The 24,076-nt window shown below is 49.5% G+C and overlaps 1 protein-coding gene across 4 annotated transcripts in view; it reads right to left on the bottom strand.

Annotated features, from left to right (window-relative positions):
* The window catches only part of LOC118372902 (netrin-G1-like), an 808,457-nt gene that overhangs the window by 396,969 nt on the left and 387,412 nt on the right, over positions 1-24,076 (bottom strand). The window lies entirely within an intron of this gene.

Here is a 24,076-nt window from a genome sequence, read left to right as displayed (position 1 = left end):
GCGTGTGTGTGTCGCTGTTTGGTTAGCAACTTTTAGGCTGCTGGCTAGTAGATGTGAATGCTGCCAGGATTTATGTGGATTCATTCTGGGTTCAACAAAGTGTTTTTTTCAAGTGACTGCTATGCTGCTGTAATTAAGTGACTGCTATGCTGCTGTAATTAAGTGCCTGCTATGCTGCTGTAATTAAGTGACTGCTATGCTGCTGTAATTAAGTGACTGCTATGCTGCTGTAATTAAGTGACTGCTATGCTGCTGTAATTAAGTGACTGCTATGCTGCTGTAATTAAGTGCCTGCTATGCTGCTGTAATTAAGTGACTGCTATGCTGCTGTAATTAAGTGACTGCTATGCTGCTGTAATTAAGTGACTGCTATGCTGCTGTAATTATGTGCCTGCTATGCTGCTGTAATTATGTGCCTGCTATGCTGCTGTAATTATGTGCCTGCTATGCTGCTGTAATTAAGTGACTGCTATGCTGCTGTAATTAAGTGACTGCTATGCTGCTGTAATTAAGTGACTGCTATGCTGCTGTAATTCAGTGACTGCTATGTTGCTGTAATTAAGTGACTACTATGCTGCTGTAATTAAGTGACTGCTATGCTGCTGTAATTAAGTGACTGCTATGCTGCTGTAATTAAGTGACTGCTATGCTGCTGTAATTAAGTGACTGCTATGCTGCTGTAATTAAGTGACTGCTATGCTGCTGTAATTAAGTGACTGCTATGCTGCTGTAATTAAGTGACTGCTATGCTGCTGTAATTAAGTGCCTGCTATGCTGCTGTACTTAAGTGACTGCTATGCTGCTGTAATTAAGTGCCTGCTATGCTGCTGTAATTAAGTGCCTGCTATGCTGCTGTAATTAAGTGACTGCTATGCTGCTGTAATTAAGTGACTGCTATGCTGCTGTAATTAAGTGACTGCTATGCTGCTGTAATTAAGTGACTGCTATGCTGCTGTAATTAAGTGACTGCTATGCTGCTGTAATTAAGTGACTGCTATGCTGCTGTAATTAAGTGACTGCTATGCTGCTGTAATTAAGTGACTGCTATGCTGCTGTAATTAAGTGACTGCTATGCTGCTGTAATTAAGTGACTGCTATGCTGCTGTAATTAAGTGACTGCTATGCTGCTGGAATTAAGTGACTGCTATGCTGCTGGAATTAAGTGACTACTATGCTGCTGTAATTAAGTGACTGCTATGCTGCTGTAATTAAGTGACTGCTATGCTGCTGGAATTAAGTGACTACTATGCTGCTGTAATTAAGTGACTGCTATGCTGCTGGAATTAAGTGACTGCTATGCTGCTGTAATTAAGTGACTACTATGCTGCTGTAATTAAGTGACTTGTATTCACAGAATTTAGCTGGGCACAGAACAACCTATACATGTATGTATATCTACCCTCAGCAAAGTCCATCCCCTCAGTCCATCCCCTCAGTCCATACTGTCAGTCCATACAGTCAGTCCATACAGTCAGTCCATACAGTCAGTCCATACTGTCAGTCCATCCCCTCAGTCCATCCCCTCAGTCCATACTGTCAGTCCATACAGTCAGTCCATACTGTCAGTCCATCCCCTCAGTCCATACTGTCAGTCCATACTGTCAGTCCATACCCTCAGTCCATACTGTCAGTCCATACTGTCAGTCCATCCCCTCAGTCCATATTGTCAGTCCATACGGTCAGTCCATACGGTCAGTCCATACGGTCAGTCCATACGGTCAGTCCATACTGTCAGTCCATACTGTCAGTCCATCCCCTCAGTCCATCCCCTCAGTCCATACTGTCAGTCCATACAGTCAGTCCATACTGTCAGTCCATACAGTCAGTCCATACTGTCAGTCCATCCCCTCAGTCCATACTGTCAGTCCATCCCCTCAGTCCATCCCCTCAGTCCATACTGTCAGTCCATCCCCTCAGTCCATACTGTCAGTCCATCCCCTCAGTCCATACTGTCAGTCCATCCCCTCAGTCCATACTGTCAGTCCATCCCCTCAGTCCATACTGTCAGTCCATCCCCTCAGTCCATACTGTCAGTCCATCCTGTCAATCCATCCCCTCAGTCCATACGGTCAGTCCATACTGTCAATCCATCCCCTCAGTCCATACTGTCAGTCCATACTGTCAGTCCATCCCCTCAGTCCATCCCCTCAGTCCATACTGTCAGTCCATCCCCTCAGTCCATACTGTCAGTCCATCCCCTCAGTCCATACTGTCAGTCCATCCCCTCAGTCCATACTGTCAGTCCATCCCCTCAGTCCATCCCCTCAGTCCATACTGTCAGTCCATCCCCTCAGTCCATACTGTCAGTCCATCCCCTCAGTCCATACTGTCAGTCCATCCCCTCAGTCCATACTGTCAGTCCATCCCCTCAGTCCATACTGTCAGTCCATCCCCTCAGTCCATACTCTCAGTCCATCCCCTCAGTCCATCCCCTCAGTCCATCCCCTCAGTCCATCCCCTCAGTCCATACGGTCAGTCCATCCCCTCAGTCCATACGGTCAGTCCATCCCCTCAGTCCATCCCCCAGCCCAGTCCATCCCCTCAGTCCATACTGTCAGTCCATCCCCTCAGTCCATACTGTCAGTCCATCCCCTCAGTCCATACTGTCAGTCCATACGGTCAGTCCATCCTGTCAGTCCATACTGTCAGTCCATCCCCTCAGTCCATCCCCTCAGTCCATCCCCTCAGTCCATCCCCTCAGTCCATCCCCTCAGTCCATCCCCTCAGTCCATCCCCTCAGTCCATACGGTCAGTCCATCCCCTCAGTCCATCCCCCAGCCCAGTCCATCCCCTCAGTCCATACTGTCAGTCCATCCTCTCAGTCCATACTGTCAGCCCATCCCCTCAGTCCATACTGTCAGTCCATCCCCTCAGTCCATACTGTCAGTCCATACGGTCAGTCCATCCCCTCAGTCCATACTGTCAGTCCATCCCCTCAGTCCATACGGTCAGTCCATCCCCTCAGTCCATACGGTCAGTCCATCCCCTCAGTCCATCCCCTCAGTCCATACTGTCAGTCCATCCCCTCAGTCCATCCCCCCAGCCCAGTCCATCCCCTCAGTCCATCCCCTCAGTCCATCCCCTCAGTCCATCCCCCCAGCCCAGTCCATCCCCTCAGTCCATCCCCTCAGTCCATACAGTCAGTCCATACGGTCAGTCCATCCCCTCAGTCCATAAGGTCAGTCCATCCCCTCAGTCCATACTGTCAGTCCATCCCCTCAGTCCACACTGTCAGTCCATCCCCTCAGTCCATACTGTCAGTCCATCCCCTCAGTCCATACGGTCAGTCCATCCCCTCAGTCCATACGGTCAGTCCATCCCCTCAGTCCATACGGTCAGTCCATGCCCTCAGTCCATCCCCTCAGTCCATCCCCTCAGTCCATACGGTCAGTCCATCCCCTCAGTCCATCCCCTCAGTCCATGCCCTCAGTCCATGCCCTCAGTCCATCCCCTCAGTCCATCCCATACCCAGTAACCCATAGAGGTCCATAGTACATGTGTCGTCTAGTGTAGTGAGTCTGTGTACATCCCAAATGGCATCCCATTCCCTGTATATAGTACTACTGTTGACCAGAGCCCTATGGGCAGGAACATTGGCCGTGGTCACTTACTTCGTGTGGGAACTGCCACTAAAGATATCAGCATCTCCTTCCTGGGGAGCACAGATAGGAACGCCACAAGGCCGAACCAAACGCCTGAACCAGACAGACCACACCCCTCAGAGAAAGAGCTTTCCTCCTCCTCCCCCTTACTCCTCCTCCCCATCCGTCCCTCCCTCCATAGCACCGCCACAAGGCCGAACCAAACGCCTGAACCAGACAGACCACACCCCTCAGAGAAAGAGCTTTCCTCCTCCTCTCCCTTTCCACCTCCTCCCCATCCCTCCCTCCCCCCCCCCATCCCTCCCTATCCCTCCCCTCTCCCTGCCTCCCTCCTCCCCATCCCTCCCTCCATCCCTCCCTCCTCCCCATCCCTCCCCCCCTCCCTCCCTCCCTCCTCCCCATCCCTCCCTCCCTCTCTGCCTCCATCCCTCCATCCCTCCCTCCTCCCCATCCCTCCCTGCCTCCCTGCCTCCATCCCTCCCTGCCTGCCTCCCTCCCACCCTCCCTACTACCTCCACCAGCCTGAATCTTTAAAATCTTATCTATAAATGGAAAACAGAGGAGTCTGAGATACCAGGTCACATCTTCACTCCGTTGTGTTGCTACCTGGTCCCTGCATCAGTGAAAGGCACCTACTCAATAAGATGACCTTCTGGCAGAGTGCAGGGTGAAATCAGTGAGGTGCCTTTGTATTAATGTACACCCCTCCCCCCCAGCAGCAGCTTATCAGGAGTAAAAATGGGCTTGTCAGGATGACACGTTGTGTGTGTGTGTCTGAGAGGAAGGCAATGTGTATTAGAGCAATTACTATATCAGCTACAGACAGATGGAGACAGAAAAATAAACACAGAGGGAGCTCGGGGAGAGAAAGAGTCAAGTCAGTGAGACAAAAATAATGCTGTTCCAAAAAAAGGTCCAGTTTCCAGGATCACAAATGCCACAACATGCATTGTGGTACCACGTACCGCTAGCAGAATATTAGCCACAACATGCATTGTGGTACCACGTACCGCTAGCAGAATATTAGCCACAACATGCATTGTGGTACCACGTACCGCTAGCAGAATATTAGCCACAACATGCATTGTGGTACCACGTACCGCTAGCAGAATATTAGCCACAACATGCATTGTGGTACCACGTACCTCTAGCAGAATATTAGCCACAACATGCATTGTGGTACCACGTACCGCTAGCAGAATATTAGCCACAACATGCATTGTGGTACCACGTACCGCTAGCAGAATATTAGCCACAACATGCATTGTGGTACCACGTACTGCTAACTCAGCCCTATATTAGACCCAGTAAACAGCAATATATTAGACCCACTAAATTAGGCCATATCGCCCAGCCGTAACCCAGGCCGATATTATACCGAGTAAATTAGGCCATATCGCCCAGCCGTAACCCAGTCCGATATTACACCTAGTAAATTAGGCCATATCGCCCAGCCGTAACCTAGGCCGATATTATACCGAGTAAATTAGGCCATATCGCCCAGCCGAAACCCAGTCCGATATTACATCTAGTAAATTAGGCCATATCGCCCAGCCGTAACCCAGGCCGATATTATACCGAGTAAATTAGGCCATATCGCCCAGCCGTAACCCAGTCCGATATTACACCTAGTAAACTATGCCATATAGCCCAGCCATAACCCAGTATCCCAGCCCTATATTATACCCAGTAACAGCCCTATATTATACCCAGTAACCAGCCCTATATTATACCCAGTATCCCAGCCCTATATTATACCCAGTATCCCAGCCCTATATTATACCCACGAACCAGCCCTATATTATCCCCAGTAACCAGCCCTATATTATACCCAGTATCCCAGCCCTATATTATACCCAGTATCCCAGCCCTATATTATACCCAGTATCCCAGCCCTATATTATACCCAGTAACCAGCCCTATATTATACCCAGTAACCAGCCCTATATTATCCCCAGTAACCAGCCCTATATTATCCCCAGTAACCAGCCCTATATTATCCCCAGTAACCAGCCCTATATTATACCCAGTAACCAGACCTATATTATACCCAGTATCCCAGCCCTATATTATACCCAGTAACCAGACCTATATTACACCCAGTAACCCAGACCTATATTATACCCAGTAAACAGACCTATATTATACCCAGTAACCAGACCAATATTATACCCAGTAACCAGACCTATATTACAAGCAGTATCCCAGCCCTATATTATACCCAGTAACCAGACCTATATTACACCCAGTAACCCAGACCTATATTACACCCAGTAACCCAGACCTATATTATACCCAGTAACCAGCCCTATATTATACCCAGTAACCCAGCCCTATATTATACCCAGTAACGCAGACCTATATTACAAGCAGTATCCCAGCCCTATATTATACCCAGTAACCCAGACCTATATTATACCCAGTAACCCAGACCTATATTATACCCAGTAACAGCCCTATATTATACCCAGTAACAGCCCTATATTATACCCAGTAACCCAGACCTATATTATACCCAGTAAATTTGACCATGTCGCCAAGTCGTAAACCAGCCCTATATCAGACCTATATTATACCCAGTAACCCAGACCTATATTATACCCAGTAAATTTGACCATGTCGCCCAGTCATAACCCAGCCCTATATCAGACCCAGTTACCCAGCCCTACATTATACCCAGTAACCAGCCCTATATTATACCCAGTAACCAGCCCTATATTACACCCAGTAACCCAGACCTATATTATACCCATAAACCCAGACCTGTATTATACCCAGTAACCCAGACCTATATCAGACCCAGTAACCCAGACCTATATTATACCCAGAAACCAAACCTATATTATACACAGTAACCAGCCCTATATTATACCCAGTAACCCAGACCTCTATTATACCCAGTAAATATGACCATGTCGCCCAGCCAGCCCTATAATAGACCCAGTAAATTCCAACTCAGTACAACTACCTCTACATCCATCCTCCTCCTCCTCCTCTACTCTCCTCCTCCCTCTTCCTCCTCCTCCCTCTTCCTCCTCCCCCCTCTTCCTCCTCCCCCCTCCTCCACTCTCATCCTCTTCCCCTTCCTCCACCACCTCATCATTTTCACAAAATCATTCTCTCATTCACGGGTGATGGAATTCAATAACTAGCGAGTTAAATTCCTCTTCGTGAAACATTAGTATCCATCAATGCCTATATCGATCTAGAGGCCAGGATTCTCAGACACCCGATAGAGTGCTACGCCAGTGAAGTCATGTGGAAACACATCAACAACTGCTCTCACAATGAGTTAGAGAGGATTTAGACTCTCAACCACACACACACATACACACAACTTCCACACACAGCAGAGTGAGTGACCACTTAAAGCCCTGCTGGGTGTCAAAGACCTGCTGGGTGCCATAAAGACCCGCTGGGTGTCATAAAGACCCGCTGGGTGTCATAAAGACCCGCTGGGTGTCATAAAGACCTGCTGGGTGTCATAAAGACCTGCTGGGTGCCATAAATAATTGCTGGGTACCATAAAGACCTGCTGGGTGTCATAAATCAACTCTGGGTGTCATAAAGACCTGCTGGGTGCCATAAAGACCTCCTGGGTACCATAAAGACCTGCTGGGTGCCATAAAGACCTCCTGGGTACCATAAAGACCTGCTGGATGCCATAAAGACCTGCTGGGTGTCATACAGACCTGCTGGGTGTCATAAAGACCTGCTGGGTGTCTCAAAGACCTGCTGGGTGCTATAAAGACCTGCTGGGTGCCATAAAGACCTACTGGAGACCTGCTGGGTATCCTAAAGACCTGCTGGGTGTCAAAGACCTGCTGGGTGTCATAAAGACCTGCTGGGTACCATAAAGACCTGCTGGGTACCATAAAGACCTGCTGGGTACCATAAAGATCTGCTGGGTGCCATGAAGACCTTCTGGGTATCATAAAGACCTGCTGGGTATCATAAAGATCTGCTGGGTGTCATAAAGACCTGCTGGGTGTCATAAAGACCTGCTGGGTGTCATAAAGACCTGCTGGGTGTCATAAAGACCTGCTGGGTGTCATAAAGACCTGCTGGGTGTCATAAAGACCTGCTGGGTGTCATAAAGACCTGCTGGGTGCCATAAAACCTGCTGGGTGCCATAAAACCTGCTGGGTGCCATGAAGACCTGCTGGGTGCCATGAAGACCTGCTGGGTGCCATAAAGACCTGCTGGGTGCCATAAAGAACTTCTGGGTGTCATAAAGACCTGCTGGGTGTCATAAAACCTGCTGGGTGCCATGAAGACCTTCTGGGTGTCATAAAGACCTGCTGGTGTCATAAAGACGTGCTGGGTGTCAAAGACCTGCTTGGTGTCAAAGTCCTGCTGGGTGACATAAAGACGTGCTGGGTGTCATAAAGACCTGCTGGGTACCTGCTTGGTGTCATAAAGACCTGCTGGGTACCATAAAGACCTGCTGGGTGCCATAAAGACCTGCTGGGTGCCATAAAGACCTGCTGGATGTCATAAAGACCTGCTGGATGTCATAAAGACCTGCTGGATGTCATAAAGACCTGCTGGATGTCATAAAGACCTGCTGGATGTCATAAAGACCTGCTGGATGTCATAAAGACCTGCTGGGTGCCATAAAGACCTGCTGGGTACCTGCTGGGTGTCATAAACACCTGCTGGTTGCCATAAAGACCTGCTGGGTGCCATAAAGACCTGCTGGGTATCATAAAGACATGCTGGGTGCCATAAAGACCCGCTGGGTGCCATAAAGACCTACTGGGTATCATAAAGACCTGCTGGGTGTCATAAAGACCTGCTGGGTGTCATAAAGACCTGCTGGGTACCATAAAGACCTGCTGGGTACCTGCTGGGTGTCATAAAGACCTGCTGGGTGCCATAAAGACCTGCTGGGTGCCATAAAGACCTGCTGGGTATCATAAAGACATGCTGGGTGCCATAAAGACCCGCTGGGTGCCATAAAGACCTACTGGGTATCATAAAGACCTGCTGGGTACCTGTTGGGTGTCATAAAGACCTGATGGGTGTCATATAGACCTGATGGGTACCATAAAGACCTGCTGGGTACCATAAAGACCTGCTGGGTACCATAAAGACCTGCTGGGTGCCATAAAGACCTGCTGGGTACCATAAAGACCTTATGGGTGTCATAAAGCCCTGCTGGGTGTCATAAAGACCCGCTGGGTGCCATAAAGACCCGCTGGGTGCCATAAAGACCTTCTGGGTGCCATAAAGACCTGCTGGGTGTCATAAAGACATGCTGGGTATCATAAAGACCTGCTGGGTACCATAAAGACCTGCTGGGTACCATAAAGACCTGCTGGGTACCATAAAGACCTGCTGGGTGTCATAAAGACCTGCTGGGTGCCATAAAACCTGCTGGGTGCCATGAAGACCTGCTGGGTGCCATAAAGACCTGCTGGGTGCCATAAAGAACTTCTGGGTGTCATAAAGACCTTCTGGGTGTCATAAAGACCTGCTGGTGTCATAAAGACGTGCTGGGTGTCATAAAGACCTGCTGGGTGCCATAAAGACCTGCTGGGTACATGCTGTGTGTCATAAAGACCTGCTGGGTACCTGCTGGGTGCCATAAAGACCTGCTGGGTACCTGCTGGGTGTCATAAAGACCTGCTGGGTACCTGCTGGATGTCATAAAGACCTGCTGGATGTCATAAAGAGCTGCTGGATGCCATAAAGACCTGCTGGGTGCCATAATGACCTGCTGGGTGCCATAAAGACCTGCTGGGTACCTGCTTGATGTCATAAAGACCTGCTGGGTGCCATAATGACCTGCTGGGTACCTGCTGGGTACCTGCTGGGTGTCATAAAGACCTGCTGGGTGCCATAGATACCTGCTGGGTACCATAAAGACCTGCTGGGTGCCATAAAGACCTGCTCGGTGCCATAAATACCTGCTGGGTACCATAAAGACCTGCTGGGTGCCATAAATACCTGCTGGGTGCCATAAAGACCTGCTCGGTGTCATAAAGACCTGCTGGGTGCCATAAAGACCTGCTGGGTACCATAAAGACCTACTGGGTGTCATAAAGACCTGCTGGGTGCCATAAAGACCTGCTGGGTACCACAAAGACCTGCTGGGTGCCATAAAGACCTGCTGGGTGCCATAAAGACCTGCTGGGTACCACAAAGACCTGCTGGGTGCCATAAAGACCTGCTGGGTGCCATAAAGACCTGCAGGGTATCATAAAGACCTGCTGGGTACCATAAAGATCTGCTGGGTACCTGCTGGGTGTCATAAACACCTGCTGGTTGCCATAAAGACCTGCTGGATGTCAAAGACATGCTGGGTGCCATAAAGACCTGCTGGGTGCCATAAAGACCTGCTGGGTATCATAAAGACCTGCTGGGTATCATAAAGACCTGCTGGGTATCATAAAGACTTGCTGGGTATCATAAAGACCTGCTGGGTATCATAAAGACCTGCTGGGTGTCATAAAGACCTGCTGGGTGTCATAAAGACCTGCTGGGTGTCATAAAGACCTGCTGGGTGTCATAAAGACCTGCTGGGTGTCATAAAACCTGCTGGGTGCCATAAAGACCTGCTGGGTGTCATAAACACCTGCTGGTTGCCATAAAGACCTGCTGGGTGCCATGAAGACCTGCTGGATGTCAAAGACATGCTGGGTGCCATAAAGACCTGTTGGGTGCCATGAAGACCTTCTGGGTATCATAAAGACCTGCTGGGTATCATAAAGACCTGCTGGGTATCATAAAGACCTTCTGGGTATCATAAAGACCTGCTGGGTGCCATGAATACCTGCTGGGTGCCATAAAGACCTGCTGGGTGCCATAAAGACCTGCTGGGTGCCATAAAGACCTGCTGGGTGTCATAAAGACCTACTGGGTGTCATAAAGACCCGCTGGGTGCCATAAAGACCTTCTGGGTGCTATAAAGACCTGCTGGGTGCCATAAAGACCTGCTGGGTATCATAAAGACCTGCTGGGTACCATAAAGACCTGCTGGGTACCATAAAGACGTGCTGGGTGTCAATGACCTTCTTGGTGCCATAAAGTCCTGCTGGGTGACATAAAGACCTGCTGGGTGCCATAAAGACCTGCTGGGTACCTGCTGGGTGTCATAAAGACCTGCTGGGTGCCATAAAGACCTGCTGGGTACCTGCTGGGTGTCATAAAGACCTGCTGGGTGCCATAAAGACCTGCTGGGTGCCATAAAGACCTGCTGGATGTCATAAAGACCTGCTGGATGTCATAAAGACCTGCTGGATGTCATAAAAACCTGCTGGGTGCCATAAAGACCTGCTGGGTGCCATAATGACCTGCTGGGTGCCATAAAGACCTGCTGGGTACCTGCTGGGTGTCATAAATACATGCTGGGTGCCATAGATACCTGCTGGGTACCATAAATACCTGCTGGGTGCCATAAAGACCTGCTCGGTGCCATAAATACCTGCTGGGTGCCATAAATACCTGCTGGGTACCATAAAGACCTGCTGGGTGCCATAAATACCTGCTGGGTACCACAAAGACCTGCTGGGTGTCATAAAGAACTGCTGGGTGCCATAAAGACCTGCTGGGTACCATAAAAACTACTGGGTGCCATAAAGACCTGCTGGGTGCCATAAAGACCTGATGGGTGCCATAAAGACCTGCTGGGTGTCATAAAGACCCGCTGGGTATCATAAAGACCTGCTGGTTGCCATAAAGACCTGCTGGGTGCCATGAAGACCTGCTGGATGTCAAAGACATGCTGGGTGCCATAAAGACCTGTTGGGTGCCATGAAGACCTTCTGGGTATCATAAAGACCTGCTGGGTATCATAAAGACCTGCTGGGTATCATAAAGACCTTCTGGGTATCATAAAGACCTGCTGGGTGCCATGAATACCTGCTGGGTGCCATAAAGACCTGCTGGGTGCCATAAAGACCTGCTGGGTGCCATAAAGACCTGCTGGGTGTCATAAAGACCTACTGGGTGTCATAAAGACCCGCTGGGTGCCATAAAGACCTTCTGGGTGCTATAAAGACCTGCTGGGTGCCATAAAGACCTGCTGGGTATCATAAAGACCTGCTGGGTACCATAAAGACCTGCTGGGTACCATAAAGACGTGCTGGGTGTCAATGACCTTCTTGGTGCCATAAAGTCCTGCTGGGTGACATAAAGACCTGCTGGGTGCCATAAAGACCTGCTGGGTACCTGCTGGGTGTCATAAAGACCTGCTGGGTGCCATAAAGACCTGCTGGGTACCTGCTGGGTGTCATAAAGACCTGCTGGGTGCCATAAAGACCTGCTGGGTGCCATAAAGACCTGCTGGATGTCATAAAGACCTGCTGGATGTCATAAAGACCTGCTGGATGTCATAAAAACCTGCTGGGTGCCATAAAGACCTGCTGGGTGCCATAATGACCTGCTGGGTGCCATAAAGACCTGCTGGGTACCTGCTGGGTGTCATAAATAAATGCTGGGTGCCATAGATACCTGCTGGGTACCATAAATACCTGCTGGGTGCCATAAAGACCTGCTCGGTGCCATAAATACCTGCTGGGTGCCATAAATACCTGCTGGGTACCATAAAGACCTGCTGGGTGCCATAAATACCTGCTGGGTACCACAAAGACCTGCTGGGTGTCATAAAGAACTGCTGGGTGCCATAAAGACCTGCTGGGTACCATAAAAACTACTGGGTGCCATAAAGACCTGCTGGGTGCCATAAAGACCTGATGGGTGCCATAAAGACCTGCTGGGTGTCATAAAGACCCGCTGGGTATCATAAAGACCTGCTGGGTGTCATAAAGACCTGCTGGGTTCCATAAAGACCTGCTGGGTACCTGCTGGGTGTCATAAAGACCTGATGGGTGTCATAAAGATCTGATGGGTGTCATAAAGACCTGATGGGCGTCATAAAGACCTGATGGGTATCATAAAGACCTGCTGGGTGCCATAAAGACCTGCTGGGTACCTGCTGGGTGTCATAAAGACCTGCTGGGTACCATAAAGACCTGATGGGTGTCATAAAGACCCGATGGGTGTCATAAAGACCTGCTGGGTATCATAAAGACCTGCTGGGTATCATAAAGACCTGATGGGTGTCATAAAGACCTGATGGGTGTCATAAAGACCCGATGGGTGTCATAAAGACCTGCTGGGTACCTGCTTGGTGTCATAAAGACCTGCTGGGTACCATAAAGACCTGCTGGGTGCCATAAAGCCCTGCTGGGTGCCATAAAGACCTGCTGGGTGCCATAAAGACCTGCTGGATGTCATAAAGACCTGCTGGATGTCATAAAGACCTGCTGGGTGCCATAAAGACCTGCTGGGTGCCATAAAGACCTGCTGGGTGTCATAAAACCTGCTGGGTGCCATGAAGACCTGTTGGGTGCCATGAAGACCTTCTGGGTATCATAAAGACCTGCTGGGTATCATAAAGACCTACTTGGTACCAAAAAGACCTGCTGGGTATCATAAAGACCTGCTGGGTGCCATAAAGACCTGCTGGGTATCATAAAGACCTGCTGGGTACCTGTTGGGTGTCATAAAGACCTGATGGGTGTCATATAGACCTGATGGGTACCATAAAGACCTGCTGGGTACCATAAAGACCTGCTGGGTACCATAAAGACCTGCTGGGTGCCATAAAGACCTGCTGGGTGCCATAAAGACCTGCTGGGTGCCATAAAGACCTGCTGGGTGCCATAAAGACCTGCTGGGTGCCATAAAGACATGCTGGGTATCATAAAGACCTGCTGGGTACCATAAAGACCTGCTGGGTACCATAAAGACCTGCTGGGTACCATAAAGACCTGCTGGGTGTCATAAAGACCTGCTGGGTGCCATAAAACCTGCTGGGTGCCATGAAGACCTGCTGGGTGCCATAAAGACCTGCTGGGTGCCATAAAGAACTTCTGGGTGTCATAAAGACCTTCTGGGTGTCATAAAGACGTGCTGGGTGTCAAAGACCTGCTTGGTGCCATAAAGTCCTGCTGGGTGACATAAAGACCTGCTGGGTGCCATAAAGACCTGCTGGGTGCCTGCTGTGTGTCATAAAGACCTGCTGGGTACCTGCTGGGTGCCATAAAGACCTGCTGGGTACCTGCTGGGTGTCATAAAGACCTGCTGGGTACCTGCTGGGTGTCATAAAGACCTGCTGGATGTCATAAAGAGCTGCTGGATGCCATAAAGACCTGCTGGGTGCCATAATGACCTGCTGGGTGCCATAAAGACCTGCTGCGTACCTGCTTGATGTCATAAAGACCTGCTGGGTGCCATAATGACCTGCTGGGTACCTGCTGGGTACCTGCTGGGTGTCATAAAGACCTGCTGGGTGCCATAGATACCTGCTGGGTACCATAAAGACCTGCTGGGTGCCATAAAGACCTGCTGGGTACCATAAAGACCTGCTGGGTACCATAAAGACCTGCTGGGTACCATAAAGACCTGCTGGGTACCATAAAGACCTGCTGGGTACCATAAAGACCTGCTGGGTGCCATAAATACCTGCTGGGTACCACAAAGACCTGCTGGGTGTCATAAAGACCTGCTGGGTGCCATAAAGACCTGCAGGGTATCATAAAGACCTGCAGGGTACCATAAAGATCTGCTGGGTACCTGCTGGGTGTCATAAACACCTGCTGGTTGCCATAAAGACCTGCTGGGTGCCATGAAGACCTGCTGGATGTCAAAGACATGCTGGGTGCCATAAAGACCTGTTGGGTGCCATGAAGACCTTCTGGGTATCATAAAGACCTGCTGGGTATCATAAAGACCTGCTGGGTATCATAAAGACCTGCTGGGTATCATAAAGACCTGCTGGGTGTCATAAAGACCTGCTGGGTGTCATAAAGACCTGCTGGGTGTCATAAAGACCTGCTGGGTGTCATAAAGACCTGCTGGGTGTCATAAAACCTGCTGGGTGCCATAAAGACCTGCAGGGTATCATAAAGACCTGCTGGGTACCATAAAGATCTGCTGGGTACCTGCTGGGTGTCATAAACACCTGCTGGTTGCCATAAAGACCTGCTGGGTGCCATGAAGACCTGCTGGATGTCAAAGACATGCTGGGTGCCATAAAGACCTGTTGGGTGCCATGAAGACCTTCTGGGTATCATAAAGACCTGCTGGGTATCATAAAGACCTGCTGGGTATCATAAAGACCTTCTGGGTATCATAAAGACCTTCTGGGTATCATAAAGACCTGCTGGGTGCCATGAAGACCTGCTGGGTGCCATAAAGACCTGCTGGGTGCCATAAAGACCTGCTGGGTGCCATAAAGACCTGCTGGGTGCCATAAAGACCTGCTGGGTGCCATAAAGACCTGCTGGGTGCCATAAAGACCTGCTGGGTGTCATAAAGACATGCTGGGTGCCATAAAGACCTGTTGGGTGCCATGAAGACCTTCTGGGTATCATAAAGACCTGCTGGGTATCATAAAGACCTGCTGGGTATCATAAAGACCTTCTGGGTATCATAAAGACCTGCTGGGTGCCATGAAGACCTGCTGGGTGCCATAAAGACCTGCTGGGTGCCATAAAGACCTGCTGGGTGCCATAAAGACCTGCTGGGTGTCATAAAGACCTGCTGGGTGTCATAAAGACCCGCTGGGTGCCATAAAGACCTTCTGGGTGGCATAAAGACCTGCTGGGTGCCATAAAGACCTGCTGGGTATCATAAAGACCTGCTGGGTACCATAAAGACCTGCTGGGTACCATAAAGACGTGCTGGGTGTCAATGACCTTCTTGGTGCCATAAAGTCCTGCTGGGTGACATAAAGACCTGCTGGGTGCCATAAAGACCTGCTGGGTACCTGCTGGGTGTCATAAAGACTTGCTGGGTACCTGCTGGGTGTCATAAAGACCTGCTGGGTGCCATAAAGACCTGCTGGGTATCATAAAGACCTGCTGGGTGTCATAAAGACCTGCTGGGTGTCATAAAGACCTGCTGGGTGTCATAAAGACCTGCTGGGTGTCATAAAGACCTGCTGGGTGTCATAAAACCTGCTGGGTGCCATAAAGACCTGCAGGGTATCATAAAGACCTGCTGGGTACCATAAAGATCTGCTGGGTACCTGCTGGGTGTCATAAACACCTGCTGGTTGCCATAAAGACCTGATGGGTGCCATGAAGACCTGCTGGATGTCAAAGACATGCTGGGTACCATAAAGACCTGTTGGGTGCCATGAAGACCTTCTGGGTATCATAAAGACCTGCTGGGTATCATAAAGACCTGCTGGGTATCATAAAGACCTGCTGGGTATCATAAAGACCTTCTGGGTATCATAAAGACCTGCTGGGTGCCATGAAGACCTGCTGGGTGCCATAAAGACCTGCTGGGTGCCATAAAGACCTGCTGGGTGCCATAAAGACCTGCTGGGTGTCATAAAGACCTACTGGGTGTCATAAAGACCCGCTGGGTGCCTGCTGGGTGTCATAAAGACCTGCTGGGTGCCATAAAGACCTGCTGGGTACCTGTTGGGTGTCATAAAGACCTGCTGGGTGCCATAAAGACCTGCTGGGTGCCATAAAGACCTGCTGGATGTCATAAAGACCTGCTGGATGTCATAAAGACCTGCTGGATGTCATAAAGACCTGCTGGATGTCATAAAAACCTGCTGGGTGCCATAAAGACCTGCTGGGTGCCATAATGACCTGCTGGGTGCCATAAAGACCTGCTGGGTACCTGCTGGGTGTCATAAAGACCTGCTGGGTGCCATAGATACCTGCTGGGTACCATAAATACCTGCTGGGTGCCATAAAGACCTGCTGGGTGCCATAAATACCTGCTGGGTGCCATAAATACCTGCTGGGTGCCATAAATACCTGCTGGGTGCCATAAATACCTGCTGGGTACCACAAAGACCTGCTGGGTGTCATAAAGACCTGCTGGGTGCCATAAAGACCTGCTGGGTACCATAAAGACCTACTGGGTGCCATAAAGACCTGCTGGGTATCATAAAGACCTGCTGGGTGCCATAAAGACCTGATGGGTGCCATAAAGACCTGCTGGGTGTCATAAAGACCCGCTGGTTATCATAAAGACCTGCTGGGTGTCATAAAGAACTGCTGGGTGCCATAAAGACCTGCTGGGTACCTGCTGGGTGTTATAAAGACCTGATGGGTGTCATAAAGATCTGATGGGTGTCATAAAGACCTGATGGGTGTCATAAAGACCTGATGGGTATCATAAAGACCTGCTGGGTGCCATAAAGACCTGCTGGGTACCTGCTGGGTGTCATAAAGACCTGATGGGTGTCATAAAGACCTGATGGGTGTCATAAAGACCCGATGGGTGTCATAAAGACCTGCTGGGTATCATAAAGACCTGCTGGGTATCATAAAGACCTGATGGGTGTCATAAAGACCTGATGGGTGTCATAAAGACCCGATGGGTGTCATAAAGACCTGCTGGGAGTCATAAAGACCTGCTGGGAGTCATAAAGACCTGATGCGTGTCATAAAGACCTGCTGGGTGTCATAAAGACCTGCTGGGTGTCATAAAGACCTGCTGTGTGTCATAAAGACCTACTGGGTGCCATAAATACCTGCTGGGTGCCATAAAGACCTGCTGGGTATCATATAGACCTGCTGGGCGCCATAAAGACCTGCTGGGTATCATAAAGACCTACTGGGTATCATAAAGACCCGCTGGGTGCCATAAAGACCTGCTGGGTACCTGCTGGGTGTCATAAAGACCTGCTGGGTGTCATAAAGACCCGCTGGGTGCCATAAAGACCTGCTGGGTGCCATAAAGACCTGCTGGGTACCTGCTGGGTGCCATCAAGACCTGTTGGGTACCATAAAGACCTGCTGGGTACCATAAAGACCTGCTGGGTACCATAAAGACCTGCTGGGTACCATAAAGACCTGCTGGGTATCATAAAGACCTGCTGGGTGCCATAAAGACCTGCTGGGTGCCATAAAGACCTGCTGGGTATCATAAAGACCTACTGGGTAGGTCAGCTGGATCTTAAAGACCTGATGGGTGTCATAAAGACCTGCTGGGTGTCATAAAGACCTGCTGGGTGTCATAAAGACCTGCTGGGTGTCATAAAGACCTACTTGGTACCAAAAAGACCTGCTGGGTGCCATAAAGAACTGCTGGGTATCATAAAGACCTGCTGGGTGCCATAAAGATCTGCTGGGTGCCATAAAGACCTGCTGGGTATCATAAAGACCCGCTGGGTGCCATAAAGACCTACTGGGTATCATAAAGACCTGCTGGGTGTCATATAGACCTGATGGGTGTCATAAAGACCTGATGGGTGTCATAAAGACCTGATGGGTGTCATAAAGACCTGATGGGTGTCATAAAGACCTGATGGGTGTCATATAGACCTGATGGGTGTCATAAAGACCTGATGGGTGTCATAAAGACCTGATGGGTGTCATAAAGACCTGATGGGTGTCATAAAGACCTGATGGGTGTCATAAATAATATATGCCATTTAGCAGACGCTTTTATCCAAAGCGACTTACAGTCATGTGTGCATACATTCTACGTATGGGTGGACCTCCTGGGATCGAACCCACTACCCTGGCGTTACAAGCGCCATGCTCTACCAACTGAGCTACAGGACCACCATAAAGACCTGCTGGGTGTCATAAAGACCGCTGGGTGCCATAAAGACCTTCTGGGTGCCATAAAGACCTGCAGGGTACCATAAAGACCTGCTGGGTACCATAAAGACCTGCTGGGTGCCATAAAGACCTGCTGGGTGCCATAAAGACCTGTTGGGTGCCATAAAGACCTGCTGGGTATCATAAAGACCTGCTGGGTGTCATAAAGACCTGCTGGGTGTCATAAAGACCTGCTGGGTGCCATAAAGACCTGCTGGGTGCCATAAAGACCTGCTGGGTGCCATAAAGACCTGCTGGGTGTCATAAAGACCTGCTGGGTGTCATAAAGACCTGCTGGGTGCCATAAAGACCTGCTGGGTGCCATAAAGACCTGCTGGGTGCCATAAAGACCTGCTGGGTGCCATAAAGACCTGCTGGGTATCATAAAGACCTGCTGGGTGTCATAAAGACCTGCTGGGTGTCATAAAGACCTGCTGGGTGCCATAAAGACCTGCTGGGTATCATAAAGACCTGCTGGGTATCATAAAGACCTGCTGGGTATCATAAAGACCTGCTGGGTGCCATAAAGACCTGCTGGGTGTCATAAAGACCTGCTGGGTGCCATAAAGACCTGCTGGGTGCCATAAAGACCTGCTGGGTATCATAAAGACCTGCTGGGTGTCATAAAGACCTGATGGGTGTCATAAAGACCTGATGGGTGTCATAAAGACCTGCTGGGTGTCATAAAGACCTGATGGGTGTCATAAAGACCTGCTGGGTGTCATAAAGACCTGCTGGGTGTCATAAAGACCTGCTGGGTGCCATAAAGACCTGCTGGGTGCCATAAAGACCTGCTGGGTACCATAAAGACCTGCTGGGTACCATAAAGACCTGCTGGGTACCATAAAGACCTGCTGGGTATCATAAAGACCTGCTGGGTGCCATAAAGACCTGCTGGGTGCCATAAAGACCTGCTGGGTATCATAAAGACCTGCTGGGTGCCATAAAGACCTGCTGGGTGTCATAAAGACCTGCTGGGTGCCATAAAGACCCGCTGGGTGCCATAAAGACCTGCTGGGTGCCATAAAGACCTGCTGGGTGCCATAAAGACCTGCTGGGTGTCATAAAGACCTGCTGGGTGTCATAAAGACCTGCTGGGTGCCATAAAGACCCGCTGGGTGCCATAAAGACCTGCTGGGTGCCATAAAGACCTGCTGGGTGCCATAAAGACCTGCTGGGTATCATAAAGACCTGCTGGGTGTCATAAAGACCTGCTGGGTGTCATAAAGACCTGCTGGGTGCCATAAAGACCTGCTGGGTATCATAAAGACCTGCTGGGTATCATAAAGACCTGCTGGGTATCATAAAGACCTGCTGGGTGCCATAAAGACCTGCTGGGTGTCATAAAGACCTGCTGGGTGCCATAAAGACCTGCTGGGTGTCATAAAGACCTGCTGGGTGTCATAAAGACCTGCTGGGTGTCATAAAGACCTGCTGGGTGTCATAAAGACCTGCTGGGTGTCATAAAGACCTGCTGGGTGCCATAAAGACCTGATGGGTGTCATAAAGACCTGCTGGGTGTCATAAAGACCTGCTGGGTGTCATAAAGACCCGCTGGGTGCCATAAAGACCTTCTGGGTGCCATAAAGACCTGCTGGGTGCCATAAAGACCTGCTGGGTATCATAAAGACCTGCTGGGTACCATAAAGACCTGCTGGGTACCATAAAGACCTGCTGGGTACCATAAAGACCTGCTGGGTATCATAAAGACCTGCTGGGTGCCATAAAGACCTGCTGGGTGCCATAAAGACCTGTTGGGTATCATAAAGACCTGCTGGGTGTCATAAAGACCTGCTGGGTGTCATAAAGACCTGCTGGGTGCCATAAAGACCCGCTGGGTGCCATAAAGACCTGCTGGGTGCCATAAAGACCTGCTGGGTGCCATAAAGACCTGCTGGGTGTCATAAAGACCTGCTGGGTGTCATAAAGACCTGCTGGGTGCCATAAAGACCCGCTGGGTGCCATAAAGACCTGCTGGGTGCCATAAAGACCCGGCTGGGTATCATAAAGACCTGCTGGGTGTCATAAAGACCTGCTGGGTGTCATAAAGACCTGCTGGGTGCCATAAAGACCTGCTGGGTACCATACATTATGGCACCCATACATTATGGCACCCATACATTATCTTGCAAATGTATGGCCGAAGTTGAAGAACGTTTAAAATATTACATATTTTCACAAAACATTTTGACTCTGAAGATAAAATAGTATCTTGGAAATGAATGTCAGGAAAGTTGGCATTAGATTCAGGAAACGTAGAGCAATATTTGTACATTTAATGCGACATATTTCCAAATAAAATGTTGACACTGAAGATATAAAATTATCCAGATATAAAATAATCCAGAGGACTGATAAGGTGACAGTGAACCTGGCTGGTTTAAATAAGGTGTCAACATTCTTTGCATCCCAAAAGGCACCCTATTCAGTGCACTATTTTTCATCAGGGCCCAATATGGCTCTGGTCAGAAGTATTGGCCCATACAGGGAATAGGGGGCCATTTGGAACACATATTTAATTCAAGTGAGTAGGACCCTGATAACACACCTGGTTCTGGTCCAACAACAGAACAATCTGCACTTCATCACGTAAAAGATACACTGTAATTATTCTACCAGTATTCAAACTCTTTGTGGGTCTGTGTAATGAGGGAAATATGTCTCTCTAATATGGTCATACATTGAGCAGGAGGTTAGGAAGTGCAGCTCAGTTTCCACCTCATTTTGTGGGCAGTGAGCACATAGCCTGTCTTCTCTTGAGAGCCATGTCTGCCTATGGCGGCCTTTAACAATAGCAAGGCTATGCTCACTGAGTCTGTACATAGTCAAAGCTTTCCTTAAGTTTGGGTCAGTCACAGTGGACAGTTATTCTGCCACTGTGTACTCTCTGTTTAGGGCCAAATAGCATTCTAGTTTGCTCTGTTTTTTTGTCAATTCATTCCAATATGTCAAGTAATTATCTTTTTGTTTTCTCATGATTTAGTTGGGTCCAATTGTGCTGCTGTCCTGGGGCTCTGTAGGGTGTGTTTGTGAACAGAGCCCCAGGACCAGCTTCCTAAGGTGACTCTTCTCCAGGTTCATCTCTCTGGAGGTGATGGCTTTGTTGTGGGAGGTTTGGGAATAGCTTCCTTTTAGGTGGTTGTAGAATTTAAAGGCTCTTTTAAGGATTTTGATAATTAGCAGTTATCGGCCTCTCTCTCTGTTTCTTTCTCTCTGTGTTTCTCTCTCGCTCTCTCACTCTTGATCTCATTTTCTCTCACTCTCTATCTTTCTCTTGCTTAGCCAAGTCCTCACCACCCCAGCAGACTAGACACCATCAGACTAGACCCCATCAACCCAGCAGACTAGACCCCATCACCCCAGAAGATGAGACCCCATCACCACAGCAGACTAGACCCCATCACCCCAGCAGAATAGACCCCATCACACCAGCAGACTAGACCTCATCACCCCAGCAGACTAGACCCCATCACCCCAGCAGACTAGACCCCATCACCCCAGCAGACTAGACCCCATCACCCCAGCAGACTAGACACCATCACCCCCAGAATCATCACACCAGCAGACTAGACCCCATCACCCCAGCAGACTAGACCCCATCACCCCATAGACCCCATCACACCAGCAGACTAGACCCCATCACCCCAGCAGACTAGACCCCATCACCCCAGCACTAGACCCCATCACCCCAGCAGACTAGACCCCATCACCCCAGCAGACTAGACCCCATCACCCCAGCAGACTAGACCCCATCACCCCAGCAGACTAGACCCCATCACCCCAGCAGACTAGACCCCATCACCCCAAAAGACTAGACCCCATCACCCCAGCAGACTAGACCCCGTCACCCCAGCAGACTAGACCCCATCACCCCAGCAGACTAGACCCCATCACCCCAGCAGACTAGACCCCATCACCAGACCATCACCCGGCAGACTAGACCCCATCACCCCAGCAGACTAGACCCCATCACCCAGCAGCAGACCCCATCACCCCAGCAGACTAGACCCCATCACCCCAGCAGACTAGACCCCATCACCCCAGAAGCCTAGACCCCATCACCGCGGCAGACTAGACCCCATCACCCCAGCCAGACCCCATCATACTAGACCCCATCACCCCAGAAGCCTAGACCCCATCACCCCATCCTAGATCACCCCAGCAGACTAGACCCCATCACCCCAGCAGACTAGACCCCATCACCCCAGCAGACTAGACCCCATCACCCTAAAAGACTAGAGTCACCCCAGCAGACTAGACCCCATCACCCCAGCAGACTAGACCCCATCACCCCAGCAGACTAGACCCCATCACCCCAGCAGACTAGACCCCATCACCCCAGCAGACTAGACCCCATCACCCCAGCAGACTAGACCCCATCACCCCAGCAGACTAGACCCCATCACCCCAGCAGACTAGACCCCATCACCCTAAAAGACCCCATCACCCCAGCAGACTAGACCCCATCACCCCAGCAGACTAGACCCCATCACCCCAGCAGACTCACCCCAGCAGACTAGACCCCATCACCCCGTCACCCCAGCAGACTAGACCCCTCACCCCAGCAGACCCCAGACTAGACCCCGTCACCCCAGCAGACTAGACCCCATCACCCCAGCAGACTAGACCACATCAACCCAGCAGACTAGTCACCCCCAGACTAGACCACATCAACCCAGCAGACTAGACCCCATCACCCCAGCAGACTAGACCCCATCACCCCAGCAGACTAGACCCCATCACCCCAGCAGACTAGACCCCGTCACCCCAGCAGACTAGACCACATCAACCCAGCAGACTAGACCCCGTCACCCCAGCAGACTAGACCACATCAACCCAGCAGACTAGACCCCATCACCCCAGCAGACTAGACCCATCAACCCAGCAGACTAGACCCCGTCACCCCAGCAGACTAGACCCCATCACCCCAGCAGACTAGACCCCATCACCCCAGCAGACTAGACCCCATCACCCCAGCAGACTAGACCCATCAACCCAGCAGACTAGACCCCATCACCCCAGCAGACTAGACCCCATCACCCCAGAAGCCTAGACCCCATCACCCCAGCAGACTAGACCCCATCACCCCAGCAGACTAGACCCCATCATACTTTTTGGTTACTACATGATTCCATATGTGTTATTTCATAGTTTTGACGTCTTCACTATTATTCTACAATGTAGAAAATAGTAAAAAAAATTAAGAAAACCCCTGGAATGAGTAGGTGTCCAAACTTTTGACTTGTACTGTATTTGGATGAATTAAAATTGTAGCTGAACAAAGTGAATTAAATTAAAACAGGCTATCTCCGTAAGACAAATATGAAGCACTATTTAACTATTAATTATCTCAATTATATCTATACAGGCTACACTGATATATAGTCTAGGCAATTTGACTCTGGCTGAACGAATAGGACCATTAAACAGTAGATAACATTTCCATTCAAATCATGTTCATGTAAGTATAGACGCTAACATTAGACGACGAAAATGCAGCCTGGTGTCAAGGTACCAAAAAAAAAAAATTTATGATCCCATTACGCGCGGAAAGAACCATGAGACATAGACAATTATTTAATTTCAAGGTTTTGGATGATATTCTATGATTCTGTCTCTAGATCTAATAACCATGTCAAATGAAAACTAGAATATTATAACTTGTAGATTAAATCAATGTTAGATTATTATATTTCTGTTTTGTAATATATTCCCGTAGCCTATTTTACGCGCCGTTCGTTCCCATAATAACCTACCCGGTTGCGCGTGAATATAAACCGCAATTCCATAGGCTTGATCATATATTATTTTCAAATAATATATTACTCATATTAAGAAAATATTTTTAATAAGTATTTTCATAAAGAGACATTGACTGCTTTAGCA

This window comes from Oncorhynchus keta, chromosome 4 (genome assembly GCF_023373465.1).
Source record: "Oncorhynchus keta strain PuntledgeMale-10-30-2019 chromosome 4, Oket_V2, whole genome shotgun sequence".
NCBI classification, from domain to species: domain Eukaryota; kingdom Metazoa; phylum Chordata; class Actinopteri; order Salmoniformes; family Salmonidae; genus Oncorhynchus; species Oncorhynchus keta.
The sequence above is the reverse complement of the archived record's forward strand: the minus strand, read 5'-3'. Positions and strand labels throughout refer to the sequence as shown.